Source organism: Bubalus kerabau, chromosome 2 (genome assembly GCF_029407905.1).
Source record: "Bubalus kerabau isolate K-KA32 ecotype Philippines breed swamp buffalo chromosome 2, PCC_UOA_SB_1v2, whole genome shotgun sequence".
NCBI lineage: Eukaryota > Metazoa > Chordata > Mammalia > Artiodactyla > Bovidae > Bubalus > Bubalus kerabau.
The window spans coordinates 27,253,907-27,272,553 of record NC_073625.1 but is presented as its reverse complement, the minus strand read 5'-3'; the positions used below and the strand labels follow the sequence as shown (position 1 = coordinate 27,272,553).

Genomic DNA, 18,647 nt, shown 5'->3' with positions numbered 1-18,647 from the left:
GATCCAATGGATGTTGCCAATTTGATCTCTGGTTCCTCTGCCTTTTCTAAATCCAGCTTGAACATCTGGAAGTTCACGGGTCATGTACCAGTGAAGCCTGGTTTGGAGGGTTTTGAATTAGGAACTACTTTGCTAGCATGTGAGATGAGTGCATTTGTGCAGTAGTTTGAGCATTGCCTTTCTCTGTGATTAGAATGAAAACTGAACTTCTCTAGTTCTGTGGCCACTGCTGAGTTTTTCAAATTTGCTGGCATATTGAATGCAACACTTTCACAGCATCATCTTTTAGGATTTGAAATAGCTCAACTGGAATTCCATACCTCCACTAGCTTTGTTGGTAGTGGTACTTCCTAAGGCCCATTTGACTTCTCATTCTAGGATGTCTGGCTCTAGGTGAGTGATCACACCATCATGGTCATCTGGGTCATGAAGTTCTTTTCTGTATAGTTCTTCTGTGTATTCTTGCCACCTCTTCTTAATAGCTACTGCTTCTGTTAGATCCATACCATTTCTGTTCTTTATTGTGCCCATCTTTGCATGAAATGTTCCCTTGGTATTTCCAATTTTCTTGAAGAGAACTCTAGTCTCTCCCATTCTATTGTCTTCCTCTATTTCTTTGCACTGATCACTGAGGAAGGCTTTCTTACCTCTCCTTGGTGTTCCTTGGAAGTCTGCATTCAGATGGGTATACCTTTCCTTTTCTCCTTTGCCTTTTGCTTCTCTTCTTTTCTCAGCTATTTGTAAGATCTCCTCAGACAACAATTTTGACTTTTTGCATTTCTTTATTTGGGGATGGTCTTGACTACTGCATTATTTACAATGTCATGAACCTCTGTCCATAGCTCTTCAGGCACTTGTCTATCAGATCTAATCCCTTGAACCTGTTTGCCACTTCTACTGTATAATCGTAAGGGATTTGATTTAGGTCATACCTGAATGGTGTAGTGGTTTTCCCTACTTTCTTCAATTTAAGTCTGAATTTTGCAATAAAGAGTTCATGATCTGAGCCACAGTCAGCTCCCAGTCTTGTTTTTGCTGACTGTATAGAGCTTCTCCATCTTTGGCTGCAAAGAACATAATCAATCTGATTTCAGTATTGACCATCTGGTGACGTTCATATGTAGTCCTATCTTTTGTTGTTGGAAGAGGGTGTTTGCTATGACCAGTGCGTTCTCTCGGCAAAACTCTGTTAGCCATTGCCCGGCTTCATTCTGTACTCCAAGGCCAAATTTGCCTGTCACTCCAGGCATCTCTTGACTTCCTATTTTTGCATTCCAGTCCCCTATAATGAAAAGGACATCTTTTTTTTTTTTTCTTTTTTTTGGTGTTAGTACTAGAATGCCTTGTAGGTCTTCATAGAACCATTCAACTTCAGCTTCTTCAGCATTACTTGTTGAGGCATAGACTTGGATTACTGTGATATTGAATTGTTTGCCTTGGAAATGAACAGAGATCTGTTGTTTTTGAGATTGCATCCAAGTACTGCATTTCACACTCTTTTGTTGACTCTGAGGGCTACTCCATTTCTTCTAAGGGATTCCTGCCCACAGTAGTAGATATAATGGTCATCTGAGTTAAATTCACCCATTCCAGTCCATTTTATTTCACTGATTCCTAAAATGTCGATGTTCTCTCTTGCCATTTCCTGTTAGACCACTTCCGATTTACCTTGATTCATGGACCTAACATTCCAGGTTCCTATGCAATATTGTTCTTTACAGCATTGGACTTTACTTCCATCACCAGTCACATCCACAACTATGTGCTGTTTTTGCTTTGGCTCCATCTCTTCATTATTTCTGGGTATTTATTCACTGTTCTCCAGTAGCATATTGGGCACCTACCAACCTGGGGAGTTCATCTTTCAGTGTCCTATATTTTTGCTTTTTCATACTATTCACAGGGTTCTCAAGGCAAGAATACTGAAGTGGTTTGCCATTCCCTTCTCCAGTGGACCATTTTGTTAGAACTCTCCACTATGACCCGTCTGTCTTGGGTGGCCCTACAGGGCATGGCTCATGGTTTCATTGAATTACACAAGCCTGTGGTACATGTGATCAATCTGACTAGTTTTCTGTGATTGTGGTTTTCATTCTGTCTGCCAGCTGATGGAGAAGGATAAGAGGATTATGGAAGTTTCCTGATGGGAGAGACTGACTGAGGGAGAAACTGGGTCTTGTTCTGGGCCATGTTCAGTAAATCCCTAATCCAATTTTCTGTTGGTGGGCGGGGCTGTGTACCCTCCCTGTTGTTTGACCTGAGGCCAAACTATGGTGGAGGTGATGAAGATAATGCAACTCCTTCAGAAGGTCCCATGCACACACTGCTACACTCAGTGCCCCCAACCCTGCAGCAGGCCACCGCCAACCTACGCCTCTGTTGGAGACTCCTGTACATTCATGTGCAAGTCTGGGTCAGTCTCTTTTGGGGTCGCTGCTCCTTTCCTTTGGGCCCTGGCATGCACAAGGTTTTGTGTGTACCCTCCAAGAATCTGTTTCCCCAGTCCTGTGTAAGTTCTGGTGGCTCTACGTGGGGTTAATTGCAAACTCCTCCAAGAGGGCTTATGCCATACCCAGGTCTTCTGCACCCAGAGCCCCTGTCCCTGTAGCAGGCCACTGCAACCCATACCTCCACAGGAGACAACCAAACACTCAAAGGCAGGTCCGGTTCAGTCTCTGTGAAGTCGAAGAAGGTTTTGTTTGAGCCCTCCGAGCATCTCTGGCGGGTATGGGGTTTGATTCTAACCACGATTTCGCCCCTCCTACCATATTGCTTGGGCTTATTCTTTGACCGTGGATGTGAGGTATATTTTTTTGGTGGGATCCAACATTCTAGACAGTTGTTCAGCAGTGAATTGTTTCCCCAGTCCTAGAGTTCCTAGAGTTCTCCAGTCCTAGAGTTGTTCCTCAGTCTAGAGAATGCTCTAGAACATGGAATATTTCATGTATCAGTAAATACTCAACATTAAGGCCATAAATTTGTAGCTATCTTTCTGAAAGGTGTGCTAGCCTTATCTGTAATAAGGATGTAGCAAAACAATTAATGAGCTGCTTAGATCTGGCAAGATTCTACTTCACAGAAATAATGCCACTGCCATTAAGAATCTTGGGGACCAGTTATCAATTCTCCCAGATACAAGTCGTAAATTCAGTAAAATGTCAGTCAAAATTTAAAGGATTTCTTGTAAAAATAAGACAAGATAGTTCTGAAGTTTTTAGGAAATCAAGACTAGCCAAGGCAATTTTGAAGAAAAAAGAGACGACTTACCCTAGCTAACAGTAAGATTTGTAACAAAATTATCCTATTAAAATAGATTGGAGAAGTGAGTGGAGTAGTGAATCAGAAGAGCAAATTTAGAAATAAACCTGCATATAAGCAGGCATTAAATACATAATAAAAGTGGAATTACAGAGCAGTAGAAATAGGAAGACAATTTCAATAAATGGCTCTACATCAATTGGATACACTTATTAAAAAAACAACAGGGAATGCCTTCTACATTACAACACAGAGAAAACTCAGATCCCTATTGATTGCAGATTATTGTATGTGACAAAAAACTTTCTGACTGGGAAGAATCAAAACTGTTCAAGTATTTCAACTTCATTACACTGAAGAATCTCTGAATACCAAAACACGCATTCTGTTGAAAGCATCCCTGAGAAAAGATGCAACTTAACAAGGCACTGTTCTTTACAAGCCTGAGAGCAAGAACTGAGAAGGAAAAGGCCAGCCACAGACTTGGAGAAGATATTTCACACGTATACCTTCCAAGAAGGCTGTATTCAGACATGAAAACAACTCCCACAATTCAGTAAGAGAAAGAATGCAGGTTTAAACAGTCATTTCCCAATAAGAATGTCCACAATACATATGAATACAAATTAAAAAATGCTCAAGACCATCAGTCATTTCAGAAGTGTAAATTAAAACCAAAATAAGTACTTCTACACACCCACCAGAATGATTTAAAGTAAAAAGCATTCAAACCAAGTGTTGGTAAAAATATGAGGTAAGGATGCAAATATAAATTTAAAACTCTACATTAGAAAACTGTTTGGCTGATATCAACTAATGTTTAAATATGCGTACCTTATGGCCCTGGAGTCCCATCCCTACATATGTTCAACATACATGTATATATATGAGTATATATATGAGCTCAAAGATATGTGCAGCATTGCCTTTAGTTGGCAGCATTCTATGTAACTGGAAACAATGAAATTTTTCTTAATTAGACTAGATAAATTTTAGTATATGGACAGTATATACAGTGATGAAAATGAATAAAGTTCTCTAACATAACAATATGGGTAAATCTTACATACATGATGTAAATCTTACATACATGCAAGGAATCAACTACCAAAAAAAAGAAAAAAATAGAGGAAAACAGAAGGGAGGAAGGAAGAAAGGAAGGAGGAATAAGACACATAAAATTAAAAATAGGCAAAAATAGTCCATGCTAGTGGATACGTTGGGGGAAGAGAAAGGTGAGGAGAATTAAAGGAGGTTTTGGGGGTGCTGGTCATGTTCTATTTCTTGCTTTGGGTGTGGATTACACAGGTGTGTTCAATAAAATAATTCATTCATCTATATATACTTATGACTTGCAAACTTTGTTATCGTTCAATAAATGCTCAATTTAAAATGTGCATTTCAGAACTATAAGCTCAATTAAAATATGTGAAAGTCAGGGTTTAATTTCTGGGGAGCTACATAGTACCTAAGCCCTAATTACTCATTTCCTTTAGACACACAGTAGATGGTTTATTGCTTAGTTTTCATCAATAGTTTTAATTTTGTTCTTTTCTCTCCTAATTGAATGTAGACTCACCTGGCTTCACGCCAATAAGCAACTCATTAAGGCTAAAGATTCTCTGTTCTCAGCATATCTGCTGATTTACAACTCCTCTCAATTTTATGAAGTTTGTGATACCTTGGCTTTTTCCCCAGCAACAATATTTTAAAATTTCTGCATAGTTATATAAGCACAGTATAATATTTTAATATTTCTATTGAATGCAAACCCAGTGATAGATAATGCCACTGACTGTATTTGTTATCGCCAGGCTGAACCAATATACAATAATAAAAAATGGCCATGTCTTAACTGATATATGGAATTGTAATAATAATGATGTTGTAACTTATTAAAGTGTAAGTTATTCAAAAAGCAGACTGTATCAACATTAAGGACCTCTTCTATTTAAAAAATTCTTTTATAAAAAAATTTTATTTCCAATATCTACATGCACTATTTCCTTGACTCAATGCCTTGTCTATAAACATACTGTTTATATCTTGTTCAAATAAACTGAAAAAAAATCCCAGCTTTTCTGGTCATAATGAGTAATTGTTTCTCTCGAGGGATAAAGAAAATTGACTTGTTTTTAGTTTTTTTCCCCCTTTCTCTCAACTTGATATACCTTAATACATTATGTTTTCCTAAATTTAGAATACCATGACTATTAATATCATATTTCTCAACATTTTTTAATCTTCAAATAGGAGGAGGTTTATGAACTGTTTTGAACAATGACTAATAACATTATTCTATAAGAATTTGTTAAAATAAACCGATATAAGTAGGATAAAATAAAATCACCCTTCACATGGGAACATTGTAAGTTAGTTTTGGACTCTGTGGGCCTAGAAAGGGCTTCCCAGTGGCTCAATGATAAAGAATCCACTGCAACAGAGACCCACATTTGATCGGGAAGATCCCCTGGAATTTTCCCATGGCAACTCACTTGAGTATTCTTGCCTGGAGAATCCCATGGACTAGAAAATGTTAAAGCTGACTCTCATGGTTTCTTGAGGGCTTCATTTGGTTAATAATGTTTTGACTATTAGGACTTCTTCTATAGTCATTTCATCACTTTAACTATGATTTCTGCTTTTAGTTTTATATTTTAATAAGCCTAATATTCCCCTACCCACATTCTAAATATTTAGAATTCTTATTCTAAATAAATATTTATTCATTTAGAGTAAATGTTTATTACTTTGTAATTTTAGGTTTGATCTTTTCTTTGTCTACATTTTTGTTGGGGTTTGTGATAAGACAGGCCAGTCAAGTTTCCTCTGTTAATGGAAAAAATTGTTCCAGCAATATTTTTTTTATATCTTCCTTCTACCCTTGTTTTGAAATGCCAGATTTACATAAAATAAAGATACCTCTTTGTGTTTCTAGGATTTTTGGATCTATTTTTTCCTGATCTGTTTATTTATGGGTAAGAAATATACTAACTTTAATTATTTTTGCTTTGAATTATATTTTAATATTCCCCATCTACTCTTGGCAACACTTAAAACCTTCTGCTATTTTTCAGACTATTTTGTGATGATCTTTAGAATCTTTTAATCTGAGTCTTATAGGATGACTAGGAGTGACCAGATGAGGATGGCAAAGTCAGTGTCAGACACAGGATGTCTTGGATGCAAAGGCCCTAATACAAGAGATCATGCAACTTTTTGAGAATTGCAAATGGTAGAGCATGTTATTTCACAAGGGGAATGGCACAAGATGTGCTGGACAGATGGTTAAAAGCAGATCATATAAACATTTGGAGGTTAGTTTCCAAGGCAAACCATTCAACACCACAGTAATCCAAGTCTATGCCCCAACCACTGACGCCAAAGAAGCTGAAGCTAACTGGTTCTATGAAGACCTGCAACATTTTCTAGAACTAACACCAAAAAGATGTCCGTATCACCACAGGGGATTGGAATGCAAAAGTAGGAAGTCAAAAGTTACCCAGAATAACAGACAAGTTTGACTTTGGAGTACAAAATGAGGCAGGGCAAAGACTAATAGAATTTTGTCAAGAAAACATGCTGGCTATAGCAAGTACCCTTTTCCAACAACCTAAGAGACGACTCTACACATAGACATCACCAGATGGTCAATATTGAAATCAGATTGATTACATTTTTTTGCAGCTGAAGATGGAGAAGCTCTACACAGTCAGCAAAAGCAAGACCTGGGGCTGACTGTGGCTCAGATCAACAGCTCCTTATTGCAAAATTTAGACTTTAATTGAAGAAAGTAGGGAAAAACCACTAGACCTTTCAGATATGACCTAAATCAAATCCCTTATGATTATACAATGGAAGTGACAAATAGATTCAAAGGATTAGGTCTGGTAGACAGAGTGCCCAAAGAACTATGGACAGAGGTTCATAACATTGTGCAGAAGGCAGTGACCAAATCATTCCAAAGAAAAAGAAATGCAACAAGGCAACATGGTTGTCTGAGGAGGACTTACAAATAGCTGAGCAAAGAAGATAAGTCAAAGCAAGGGAGAAAGGGAAAGATATACCCAACTGAATGCAGAGTATCAGACACTCTTGTACAAGTAGTTTAGTAGAAAGAAGGGAATCGATGAAGGTGTTATTTAGGGTGAAATTAAGGGAGGGGAGAGATGTTAAATGTAAGAGACATGAGTATGTTCTATGGTTTAGAGAATGAGGAACCTGTAGTGAAAGAGGTGACGATAAAGCCAAGAAAGAGTGATGAATGCTCAAAGTTTTAAGGTGAAAGATGGATTGGATTTGGGCCAAAAAAGAGATAACACTTCTACTAAATTAGAAAAAAAGGAAAAGAAGAAGGAAGCTCATTAATTTTATAATGACTTTCAAGAAGTTGAAAAGTCTTTGTCTACTGGACTCTTATTTTCTCCATAAAATAGGTAGGAAGATCCAGGGAGGAAAAGGAAAAACACAAGAATCAATTTTGGAAAATGGAAAAATTGAGGCAATTAGAGACAGACTGAATGATTGCCAAGGGTTATTAAGGCCCAGCTGAAAATAGAGGTGATGTATTTTATGACAGAAGGAGAAAACTCTTATTTGGTATAGGCACTTACTGCCATGTGTTTTTATCTTTATCCTGGGCCTTAAAACATTTTCCTGGCACTGAACACATTGGATAGGCATGTCCATACAACACTGTGCACTGGTCATGCTATCGTTTTCAGCTAATGTATTTACTCCTTTAAAATATGGTTTATTTAAAAGACTTTCTTAACTGGTCAGTGCTAATTATTAGAACATCGTTTCACATGTCACAGACAAAATGTTGCTGAGAAGGAAAAGTAAATGTCCTACCCTTAGTTATATCAACCATTTTCATAAAAATAGCAACCTATTGCTCATAAACACTGTGAATGCCTGAATTTTCATGAGCTACAGTCCATGCAGCCACAAAGATTCGGACATGACTGAGCAGCTAACACTTTCACTTTTATTACACAATCTATTGCTAATAAACACTGTGAATATCTGAATTGTACCTATATTATGTTAGGCAATTAAGGACTACATATAAAGTTTCATTGCACATAAAGGAATTCAAGTTACATATTGAAAGAGTGATCGATATATTTAGAAATAATCATACGGTATCTACACTTCAAAAGTCATCATTCAAACAATAAGCATACTGGGCAGTGTTCTCATTTGAAAAAGAAATATATCCTGCCAGATTTAATCCATTATATTAGAATTTTCTCAGAAAAAAATGTATTGCATTGTAAACTTTAATGGAATAATGGAGAAAGACCTAACCTAAGATTGAAATACATTTCTTATAATAACATTTTCCACTTATGATGTAGTTTTATTTCTAAGAGCTTAGAAAGCAAGTATATAAGAAAATATCTATATTTTCAGCAAATAAAGAGGTAATTTCTAACCTAATGATTCTTAAATGTGTACTTTAACTTTTTGGAATATTATCTGAAATTAGCTTAGTATAGCAATTATTGTTGATTAGGTACAGAGTCATGCATCATTCAACCTTTGAAAAAAAATATATATATATATATTTTCACATTTCTCATCATCTAAACAAATTCCATTAGCACACAGACTTCAAGAACTTTTCCACTCTCAGATCACTCAATGTATTTCACTGGCTTGCATTTAAGTTCATGTATAAAGCAGGGGCAGTACACTCTTCCTGAGAGAATGAAATGACTCAGGATAAAATATAGCGCAGGGGTACTGTTTCATTTCATAGCACTATCAATACAGACACGCCCCTAGGCTTATAAATACCATGCTCCAGAACTTAGCATGGAAGTTAGAACTTGGATTGCAAAGCTGCTCTATGTAGTTTCCTATTGCCCTTAGTCACGCTTCTTCCAATTTGATAGCACAGCATCCAGAAAAAAGTCTAGATTCCTGAACACCAGTTAGTATCACCCAGCCTGAGAAGGTGCCTTCCCTATATTCAAGACTGGAATTGATTAGGCTAATGTAATAGATAAGAAGGTGCCTGAGGCAGTCTTGGGAAGCCAGATAAACTCTCTCAAAATCCAGAATCTCAGAATAACAGATGAAAGTGGGGAACACAGGCCTGGATTGGAGGTGGAGGTAGTCTCTCAAAATATTTGTTTCACACCAATGATTTTCAGAGGTCTATCTGCCACAATATGAGTAAGTATTCCCCATCTGGGGGCCATCTGAAAGCATAATCTTCCCAAATACAATACACAAAAGTTGTACCCAAATGGAGGAAAAAGCAGAGCTCTATGTGCTCTCTCTCTGCATACACATGGTGATTTGCAAGGCTGAAGGGGTGGGGATGATGGGACTATCCTGGGTGACCACTGAGTTCTTCAGACTAGCTTCTACAAATTCTATTTTCCAGCTCAGAACGTCTATCCAAGATTTGGCACAACAATTTTGGTTCCCTAATTCACCTGTTTTCTCTACGAATGAAACATTCACAGCTACCACCCAGTATTCTTTTTAAGAAAAGCATAAATAGGTGTTACAATTTTCAGAAGCTACCCTACTGAATATTTGAGAATCTGAAGACAATCTGCAGCTTTATGCTACTTTCCACTGAATCCTCTGCCCAGAGGCAGGTGATGACTGCAGAGCACCAGATCCAATTTCTCTACACTTGACTCAAATGCTACCATTCAGCTATAAAAATTCAAGGGGTACATAGGAGATATTAAAAATAATATTTTAAAAGTTTATTTCTAATACCTTTCCCCTTATTGTAATATTTCCTAATAGTGTCTTTCCTTATAGCTCCTGATGTCTATAAATATAGAATTTATATTTTAATTTTAACATGATTAATTTGTTTCATATTGAAACAGAGAAAATATATCTGTTTTACGATTTCTTTCATGTTTCCTTCTTTTCTTCCTTTTTAAGATTTTCCTTATTTTTGCTTTTCCTCTCTCCTTTTCACTTCTTTCTTTCCATCAGAGCTACTGACAAGATCAAGTAATTTTCCTGATACAGTATATTCCTGCCAAACATACATAACACTGAGAAACACCCATCAATCACTAAGTTCACAATTTCATGGGCTACTTCCATTCTCTCTACTTGGAAATTTACTGAAAAGGAATATATATACTAGTTCTGTGACTTTTCATATTATTTAAAAAAGGATGTAGAAAACAACAAAGGATGTTGTTGTTACATCAAAGACAACAAAGGATGTCTCTACATCCTACAACAAAGGATGTAGAGACATAAAAGTCTACTGTCTCTTGTCCAGATTCGGGGTCGGGTTATGTATTTTAGCATAGTAATGCTTTAGCATAGTAATATTGCAGCAAAGTAGTGCTCAAAATTCTCCAAGCCAGGCTTCAACAGTTACGTGAACCACAAACCTCCAGATGTTCAAGCTGGATTTAGAAAAGGCAGAGGAACCAGAGATCAAATTGTCAACATTTGTTGGATCACCAAAAAAGCAAGAGAGTTCCAGAAAAACATCTACTTCTGCTTTATTGACTATGCCAAAAGTTTTGACTGTGTGGATCAAAACAAACTGTGGAAAATTCTTCAAGAGATGGGAATATCAGACCACCTGACCTGCCTCCTGAGAAATCCGTATGCAGGTCAAGTGGCAACAGCTAGAACTAGACATGGAATAGACAGGTTCCAAATCGAGAAAGGAGTATGTCAAGGCTGTATATTGTCCCCCTGTTTATTTAACTTATATGCAGAGTACATCATCCAAAATTACAGGCTGGATGAAGCACAAGCTAAAATCAGGGCTGCTGGGAGAAATATCAATAACCTCAGATACAGATACCTCGGATGACACGACCCTTATGGCAGAAAGCGAAGAAGAACTAAAGAGCCTCTTGATGAAAGTGAAAGAGGAGAGTGAAAAAGTTGGCTTAAAACTCAACATTCAGAAAACTAAGATCATGACATCTGGTCCCATCACTTCATAGTTAAATAGAAGGGGAAACAATGGAAACACTGAGAGACTTTATTCTTTTGGGCTCCAAAATCACTGCAGATGGTGACTGCAGCCATAAAATTAAAAGACACTTGTTCCTTGGAAGAAAAGCTATGACCAGCCTAGACAGCATATTAAAAAGCAGAGACATTACTTTACCAATAAACGTCCATCTAGTCAAAGCTATGGTTTTACCAGTAGTCATGTATAGATGTGAGAACTGGACTATCAGGAAAGCTGAGTGCCGAAGAACTGATGCTTGTGAACTGTGATGTTGGAGAAGACTCTTGAGAGTCCCTTGGACTACAAGGAGATCCAACCAGTACATCCTAAAGGAAATCAGTCCTGAATATTCATTGGAAGGACTGATGCTGAAGCTGAAATTCCAGTACTTTGGCCACCTGATGCAAATAATTGACTCATTGGAAAAGGTCCTGATGCTGGGAAAGATTGAAGGCAGGAAGAGCAGGGGACAACAGAGGATAAGATGGTTGGATGGCATCACCCACTTAATGGACATGAGTTTGAGTAGGATCCGGCAGTTGGTGATGGACAGGGAAGCTTGGCATGCTGCAGTCCATGGGGTCGCAAAGAGTCAGACATGACTGAGTGACTGAACTAAGGTATTGATTATCACTCCTTCACTTTTCTGCCCCAATAGTGATCCAAGGTAAAAATAATGTTAAATTATATATTAAGGGAAAGCCATCCGAGTTCTGATTTTCCTCATGGTGACTAATTTGATGTGCTTTGAGTTTGGATATAGATAGTCTTTCAAAAATTATCTAGTTTTGTGTAATGGTGTAATGGTGTCCTAAGCATGTGTTGAGTCTATTCATTGGGTTACCTAGCTTGGTTACCATTCTTTCAGCATTACTGGTTGCTAGAGGAAAGAGTTGGTTTAGACCTATGATTTTTTGCCTCCTCCAGATAAACCAATTCTTCATTGCCCAAAATTATCTTTTGTAGGTTTATGACATATTTATAGATCAATCAGCACATATTTGTTAAGTGTCTAATGAAGGAAACACATTGTAATAGGTACTACATGCAGGAATATACATGTAGTACCTATATATACATATATATATATATATTATATACATATACATATATGTGTGTAAGGAAAACTAAGGAAAAGTGGGCATATATCTATGAAATTGCTGAAATGAGTAAGAAGAATGGGGAAATTAAACACAGTGTTCCCAGTACAGGGATGAATAAGCTAAGTGAAAATGAACAATAAAAGCTTCAGGAATTAAAAAAGGAATGAAATTCACTGTAGATTCTGTTTCTCATGGAGAAATACAGGCTTGATTCATCTTGAAAGATAATTAAAGTATTTTTTGGATTAAAAAATGGGCCAAATTCATGGTATTTAAGAAATATGGGCAAAGAAAATACATAATTATATTTGAAGGCTGGTAAATGATTAGTTGAAATGAAGGCTTTTAATAGATGGATAGCAAGAGACAGGCTTATTAAATAGGTTAGTTTGCAGGGCCTCAACTACACTGCCAAGGAAATCTATTATAATTGATGAACCACTGAAGTCTTTCAGCAAGAGAACAACAAGATTGAAGCAGGGTTTCCAGACTGGCTTGGTGACGATGTGCTGTGCACATTGGGAGTTGGGAGATTGGGCTAAATCATCCTCATTGGTTGTCATGCTCTATACTAGAAAGCTTTGGAACAAAAAAGTCAAAAGTTCCCTTTAGGTATCACCTGATAGTGTGAGAGCTCCCTATCTCACCAGCATGACGTACTCAACAACACAAACACCTCTTGATAGCAGAAGTCCGATCAGGAAGGTTTGCCCAAGCTATTCCACATGTTCACAACTTACTCATCTCTAAATGAGCCAGCCACACCCAGAAAACTAGACAAGAATAGAGCTGGGCAATTTCAATGTATTTTCCTTATGAATTTAACCACTGAGTTACATGAAGATGTTATATGAAGATTTATAAGGATTTATGAAGATTTCATACTATGATTGGTTCCTTCCTGTAGTCAACAGGAGCCAGGTCACTTTATGTGTTTCTCAAACTCATTCCCCTTGACTTGTAAATAACAATCAATTATATATATCTGTAATGATTGCAGCCATGAAATTAAAAGATGCTTACTCCTTGGAAGGAAAGTTATGACCAACCTAGATAACATATTGAAAAGCAGAGACATTACTTTGCCAACAAAGGTCCGTCTAGTCAAGGCTATGGTTTTTCCAGTGGTCATGTATAGATGTGAGAGTTGGACTGTGAAGAAAGCTAAGCACTGAAGAATTAATGCTTTTGAACTGTGGTGTTGGAGAAGACTCTTGAGAGTCCCTTGGACTGCAAGGAGATCCGACCAGTCCATTCTAAATGAGATCGGTCCTGGGTGTTCTTTGGAAGGACTGATGCTAAAGCTGAAACTCCAGTACTTTGGCCACCTCATGCGAAGAGTTGACTCATTGGAAAAGACTCTGATACTGGGAGGGATTGGGGGCAGGAGGAGAAGGGGACGACAGAGGATGAAGATGGCTGGATCCATCACCGACTCAATGGACATGAGTTTGGGTGAACTCCGGGAGTTGGTGATTGACATGGAGGCCTGGAGTGCTGCAATTCATAGGGTTGCAAAGAGTTGGACATGACTGAGCAACTGAAATGAACTGAATGAATAAAAACCAATTAAGGCTGCCATTCCTTCTTTCAATTAGGTTCTCTATTACTATAAATATGATCCTAGCCTTCTAAGCGGAGAAGGCAATGGCACCCCACTCCAGTACTCTTGCCTGGAGAATCCCATGGACGGAGGAGACTGGTAGGCTGCAGACCATGGGGTCGTTAAGAGTTGGAAACGACTGAGCGACTTCACTTTCACTTTTCACTTTCATGCATTGGGGAAGGAAATGGCAACCCACTCCAGTGTTGCTACCTGGAGAATCCCAGGGACGGGGAGCTTGGTAGGTGGCTGTCTATGGGGTCGCACAGAGTCGGACACGACTGAAGTGACTTAGCAGCAGCAACAGCCTTCTAAGAGTTCATGGACTCACCATTTGGAGATTTGTAAAGTTTAGAGAAATATCAATTTTTAATAGGGACTTTAAGAACTGGAATCTAGTAATATATTTTCTAAAGCATTTTATATTACTAAAAATAATTTAAATCTAGCCTCATTTACATTGGGTTTTGGTTTTTGCTGGTGGGGTTTTGTTTTGGTTGAAAATTAGACATCACTGCTGAAGGATGAATTCAGCAGTCTGTAATATTTTATGATCCTTACTTTGAGGCACAAGTCTAATGTGAAGAATTAAATTTTGAAATAGTTAAAGTTTTAACATTATGAATGTAATAATGGTCTCAACATATGTTTAATTCCAAGGTTTTAATGATAAACTGCCCTGAAAGACTGATTCATTGCTTGATATGGATTAGCCTCTATCTCAAGGATTTTACTATAGCTTCCCCAACATTTACTTGGTCATATTAAAAGAAGTTTCAGATGCATTTCTTAGGAAATTTTTCTTCTTGCTATTATATGTTCTTTGTACTAATATTAATTATACAAGTGATCCTATTAAATTTGACTAATGATTGTGTTCTAATTTCTTACATTCTGCTGAAGGCACATCTGTAATACATTATTCAAAATACACTGCCCACTCTTAACAGTGAACTCATCTTAAATGTGACATGCAATATTTCTATTCATGTTACTTGAATCATTTTAATGACACAGTATCATCACTACTGAATCTGAACCACTTGCTGATATTTGATTCTAAGGCATAAAAAACAAAACCAAACATGAGCACAACTAACCAACGAATCATTCGATCATCACTGTGATTCCAGCATTTGATACCTAACAATAGAAAGGTAACTGTTGTTCCTCAGCCCAGTATTCCTGATAATAAATGTGAATTCCCTAGTTCTTTCTTCTCTTTCTTTCAATGTTAAACATTGTATAGTAGTGTAATTATAAAAAAAAGAAAATGCAAAAACATTGGAATGATCTGTTGAAATTTTCTGACAGGAGAGAGATTTTAGACAACAAAATAAACAAAAGCATTATTTTGATCATTATTTCTACTAATAATTCACAAAAGATTGAGTACTATATTAACTGGTAATTATTTTCTAAATTTGCATCTATTTTGATTTTTAAAATAGAGCATGTACTGTATGATATTTATCAAGTATCAGATTTTAAATGCTCCTATGTACAGTTCAGTTCAGTTCAGTTACTCAGTCGTGTCCGACTCTTTGCGACCCCATGGACTGCAGCACGCTAGGCCTCCCTGTCCATCACCAACTCCCACAGTCCACCCAAACCCATGTCCATTGAGTCAGTGATGCCATCCAACCATCTCATCCTCTGTTGTCCCCTTCTCCTCCTGCCCTCAATCTTTCCCAACATCAGGGTCTTTACAGATGAGCCAGGTATTCGCATCAGGTGGCCAAAGTATTGGAGTTTCAACTTAAACATCAGTCCTTCCAATGAACACCCAGGACTGATCTCCTTTAGGATGAACTGGTTGGATCTCCTTGCAGTCCAAGGGACTCTCAAGAGTCTTCTCCAACACCACAGTTCAAAAGCATCAATCCTTCGGTGCTCAGCTTTCTTCACAGTCCAACTCTCAAATCCATACATGACCACTGGAAAAACCATAGCCTTGACAGTAGATATTTAATTTTTTTTAGTCCTTGCAACAACTTTCTGGGACAAGCAGTATAATTACCCCCATATTATTATGAGAAATCTAAGCACTGTGAGATTAGGTAACATGTCCAAGGGTAGTGATCACTAAATAGCTGAGCTAGGATTCAAACAGTCAGAGTAGACTTTGGACTTTAACCTGTGGACTATGTTGACTCTTTACACATTCAAATGGCAATAATTTCTTAATCATAAACAAATGTATAAGTGAATAAAATCAATAAATAGATATCACTGTGCCATTAGCTCCAGTTTCTCTATTTTCTTTCAATGGGCAGGCTTGCTAACTATCTCTTCTTAGAAACCCACATCAAGCAAGATGGTATGGGGAGGGAGGAGGGAGGAGGGTTCAGGATGGGGAGCACATGTATACCTGTGGTGGATTCATTTTGATATATGGCAAAACCAATATAATATTGTAAAGTTAAAAAATAAAATTAAATTAAATTAAAAAAAAAAAACTTGTACTTTAGTTTTTTTCTCACCATCAGACTTGAGTTTTCCTTTAGGATTATTTTGTTTAGTTTTACCTAATGTTTCTTGTTTTGTTTTTATGTTTATTTGTTTTTTAAATTATTAATTGTGGTAAAATGCACAAAACATAAATCTACCATCTTCACTGTTTTAACATGTATAGTTCAGTGGTGGTAAGTACACTCTCACTGCTGTATAATCAATCTCCAGAATGCTTTTATCTTGCAAAACCAAGACTCTCCATTTCTCCCTTCCTCCAGCCCCTGGAACTACCATTCTACTTTCTGTCTCTATGAATTTCACTACCCAGTAAACTTCATATGAGTGAGATCATACAGTATTTGTCTTTTTGTGACTGGCTTACTTCACCTAGCACAACAGTCTTAATGTACAACAATCCATGTTGTAGCATAATATCAGAATTTCCTCCCTTTTTAAGACTGAAAAATATTAAGTTGCATGAATATATATTGTATTTTTTAGTCTATTCATTTTTTTGATGGACACATGAGTGGCTTCCTATCATTCATTTTTTAAAGAACTTTTACATTCCATGCGCTTTAGCTGATACCTAAAAATCTCTTGAAACACAAAATTTTACCTTTAATTGTATGTCCCCAATTTGGAGTCACAATACACTGCATAGTCTGGGGTAAATGAGAATTGAGATTCCTCTAATTTATGGACCTTTAGTAATGGTTTTAAAAGTCAAACATATGCTTTAAGATTTGAAAAAAGAAAAAAAGAAACATATGTTACCTTTAAGATAGATGATCAGTAATGGTTTGATTATATATGTTTCTCTCAATTTAAGCAATATCAAAGAAATCCACATAAACTGTAGTTGATTTCAAGGGATGAAACTAAACAGGTGATAGGAGGGGCTTAAGTTCTAGTTCTATAAATTCTCAAGCTAACTGATCTAGAATAAACACCTAAACATCTACTTTCTAATTTGTAAAAAAGAAGTTTGGACTAGAAGCTCCCTTTGGCTGTCTTACTCCATGAATTGCCTTTAATCAGTCCCTTGCTCAAAGGGCCCATAAATTGAGATTTACAGTGTCTCTCAAGAGTGTGAAACTCACCCAATATCTATTCTCTGGGAGAATAAATTTTGATTGAGCAAAACAAAATTCTAAATCAAGGAGAACCTCTGCAATATAAATTTGCATTCAGAAAATGAATATATGCAGACAGGAAATATGAGGCAATGATTACAAAATGAAAATCATGTGGATATTCCTCAATGGAAAAGGTGTGTCCTCCAACTTGTAAGAGAGGTAGATTTTCAGGTCCAGCTCCTCAGCTCACCTCTGCTTCTAGTCAGCACTCCTCTCCCATGGGCCTCCCTTCTTCAGAGGCCATGTACATACATTTTGGACATGGGCACTGGGTCATAATTTTCTCTGTAATTCTAGACTTTGTTTTCAAAGTGGAAATTTTCAAGGGAGCAACTTGAGTGTAGTATGCTTTTGGAAAGTTCTAAAGGTTAAGTACAGTATCAAGGAATTTTAAAGCCAAGGGACTTCTGAGCTGTCCCAAAGTATCTATTCATCATGAGCCTATCATTTGATCCCAGGGCTCCAACTATCTATATTGCATATTAAAAGTAATTTCTTTTTCTAGCTTTTTCCCCCAGGACCTAGTCAAAAATCTGTACAGTATTTCCAAAAAACACATTCCAGTTCCTTCTGACATACAGATTCAGATTTTCATTTGTGTTACACCTTGCAATACAGAGAGAATATTTTCAAAATTGAAAACTTGAAAAATTTGAAGCAGGGACTAAAATCTCTGCTTCTTTAGTCCTGTTTACTCCAAGTCCTGTTTACACCTGTTTACATTCATAACAATGCCAGTTTTCATGTGTTGTGTGCACATCAGCAGTCTTTCTACTCTGCTTGGTTAACCCAGTTAGATTAAATCTGTAAGAAAGTCAGACTTACAGAAAACACAGAAATGTAGCTGACCCCACGTTTCACATGAATAGAAGGGTTACTATGCTTATAAATTTCTAGCAAATACCTTGTGAGAATCTAATGATTTGGTTAGTATTTTTGAATCCATTTGTATCACTAAATGTTTAAATTTACATGTTATCGTATGATATTTTAGTACTGTAGAATGAAAATTTCATTTCTCAAATAGCAGATTGAACCTCAACAAGTTTGACTTTTCTTTGTGCTGCTTCTTCTCTCTGAAATGACTCCCATTTTCCTCCCTGGATCTCTGTAGTGATCCT

General features: G+C 37.0%; 1 long non-coding RNA gene across 1 annotated transcript in view; it reads right to left on the bottom strand.

Annotated features, from left to right (window-relative positions):
* Nucleotides 1-18,647, bottom strand: part of LOC129644639 (uncharacterized) — a 285,309-nt gene that overhangs the window by 6,855 nt on the left and 259,807 nt on the right. The gene's annotated exons all lie outside the window — the stretch shown is intronic.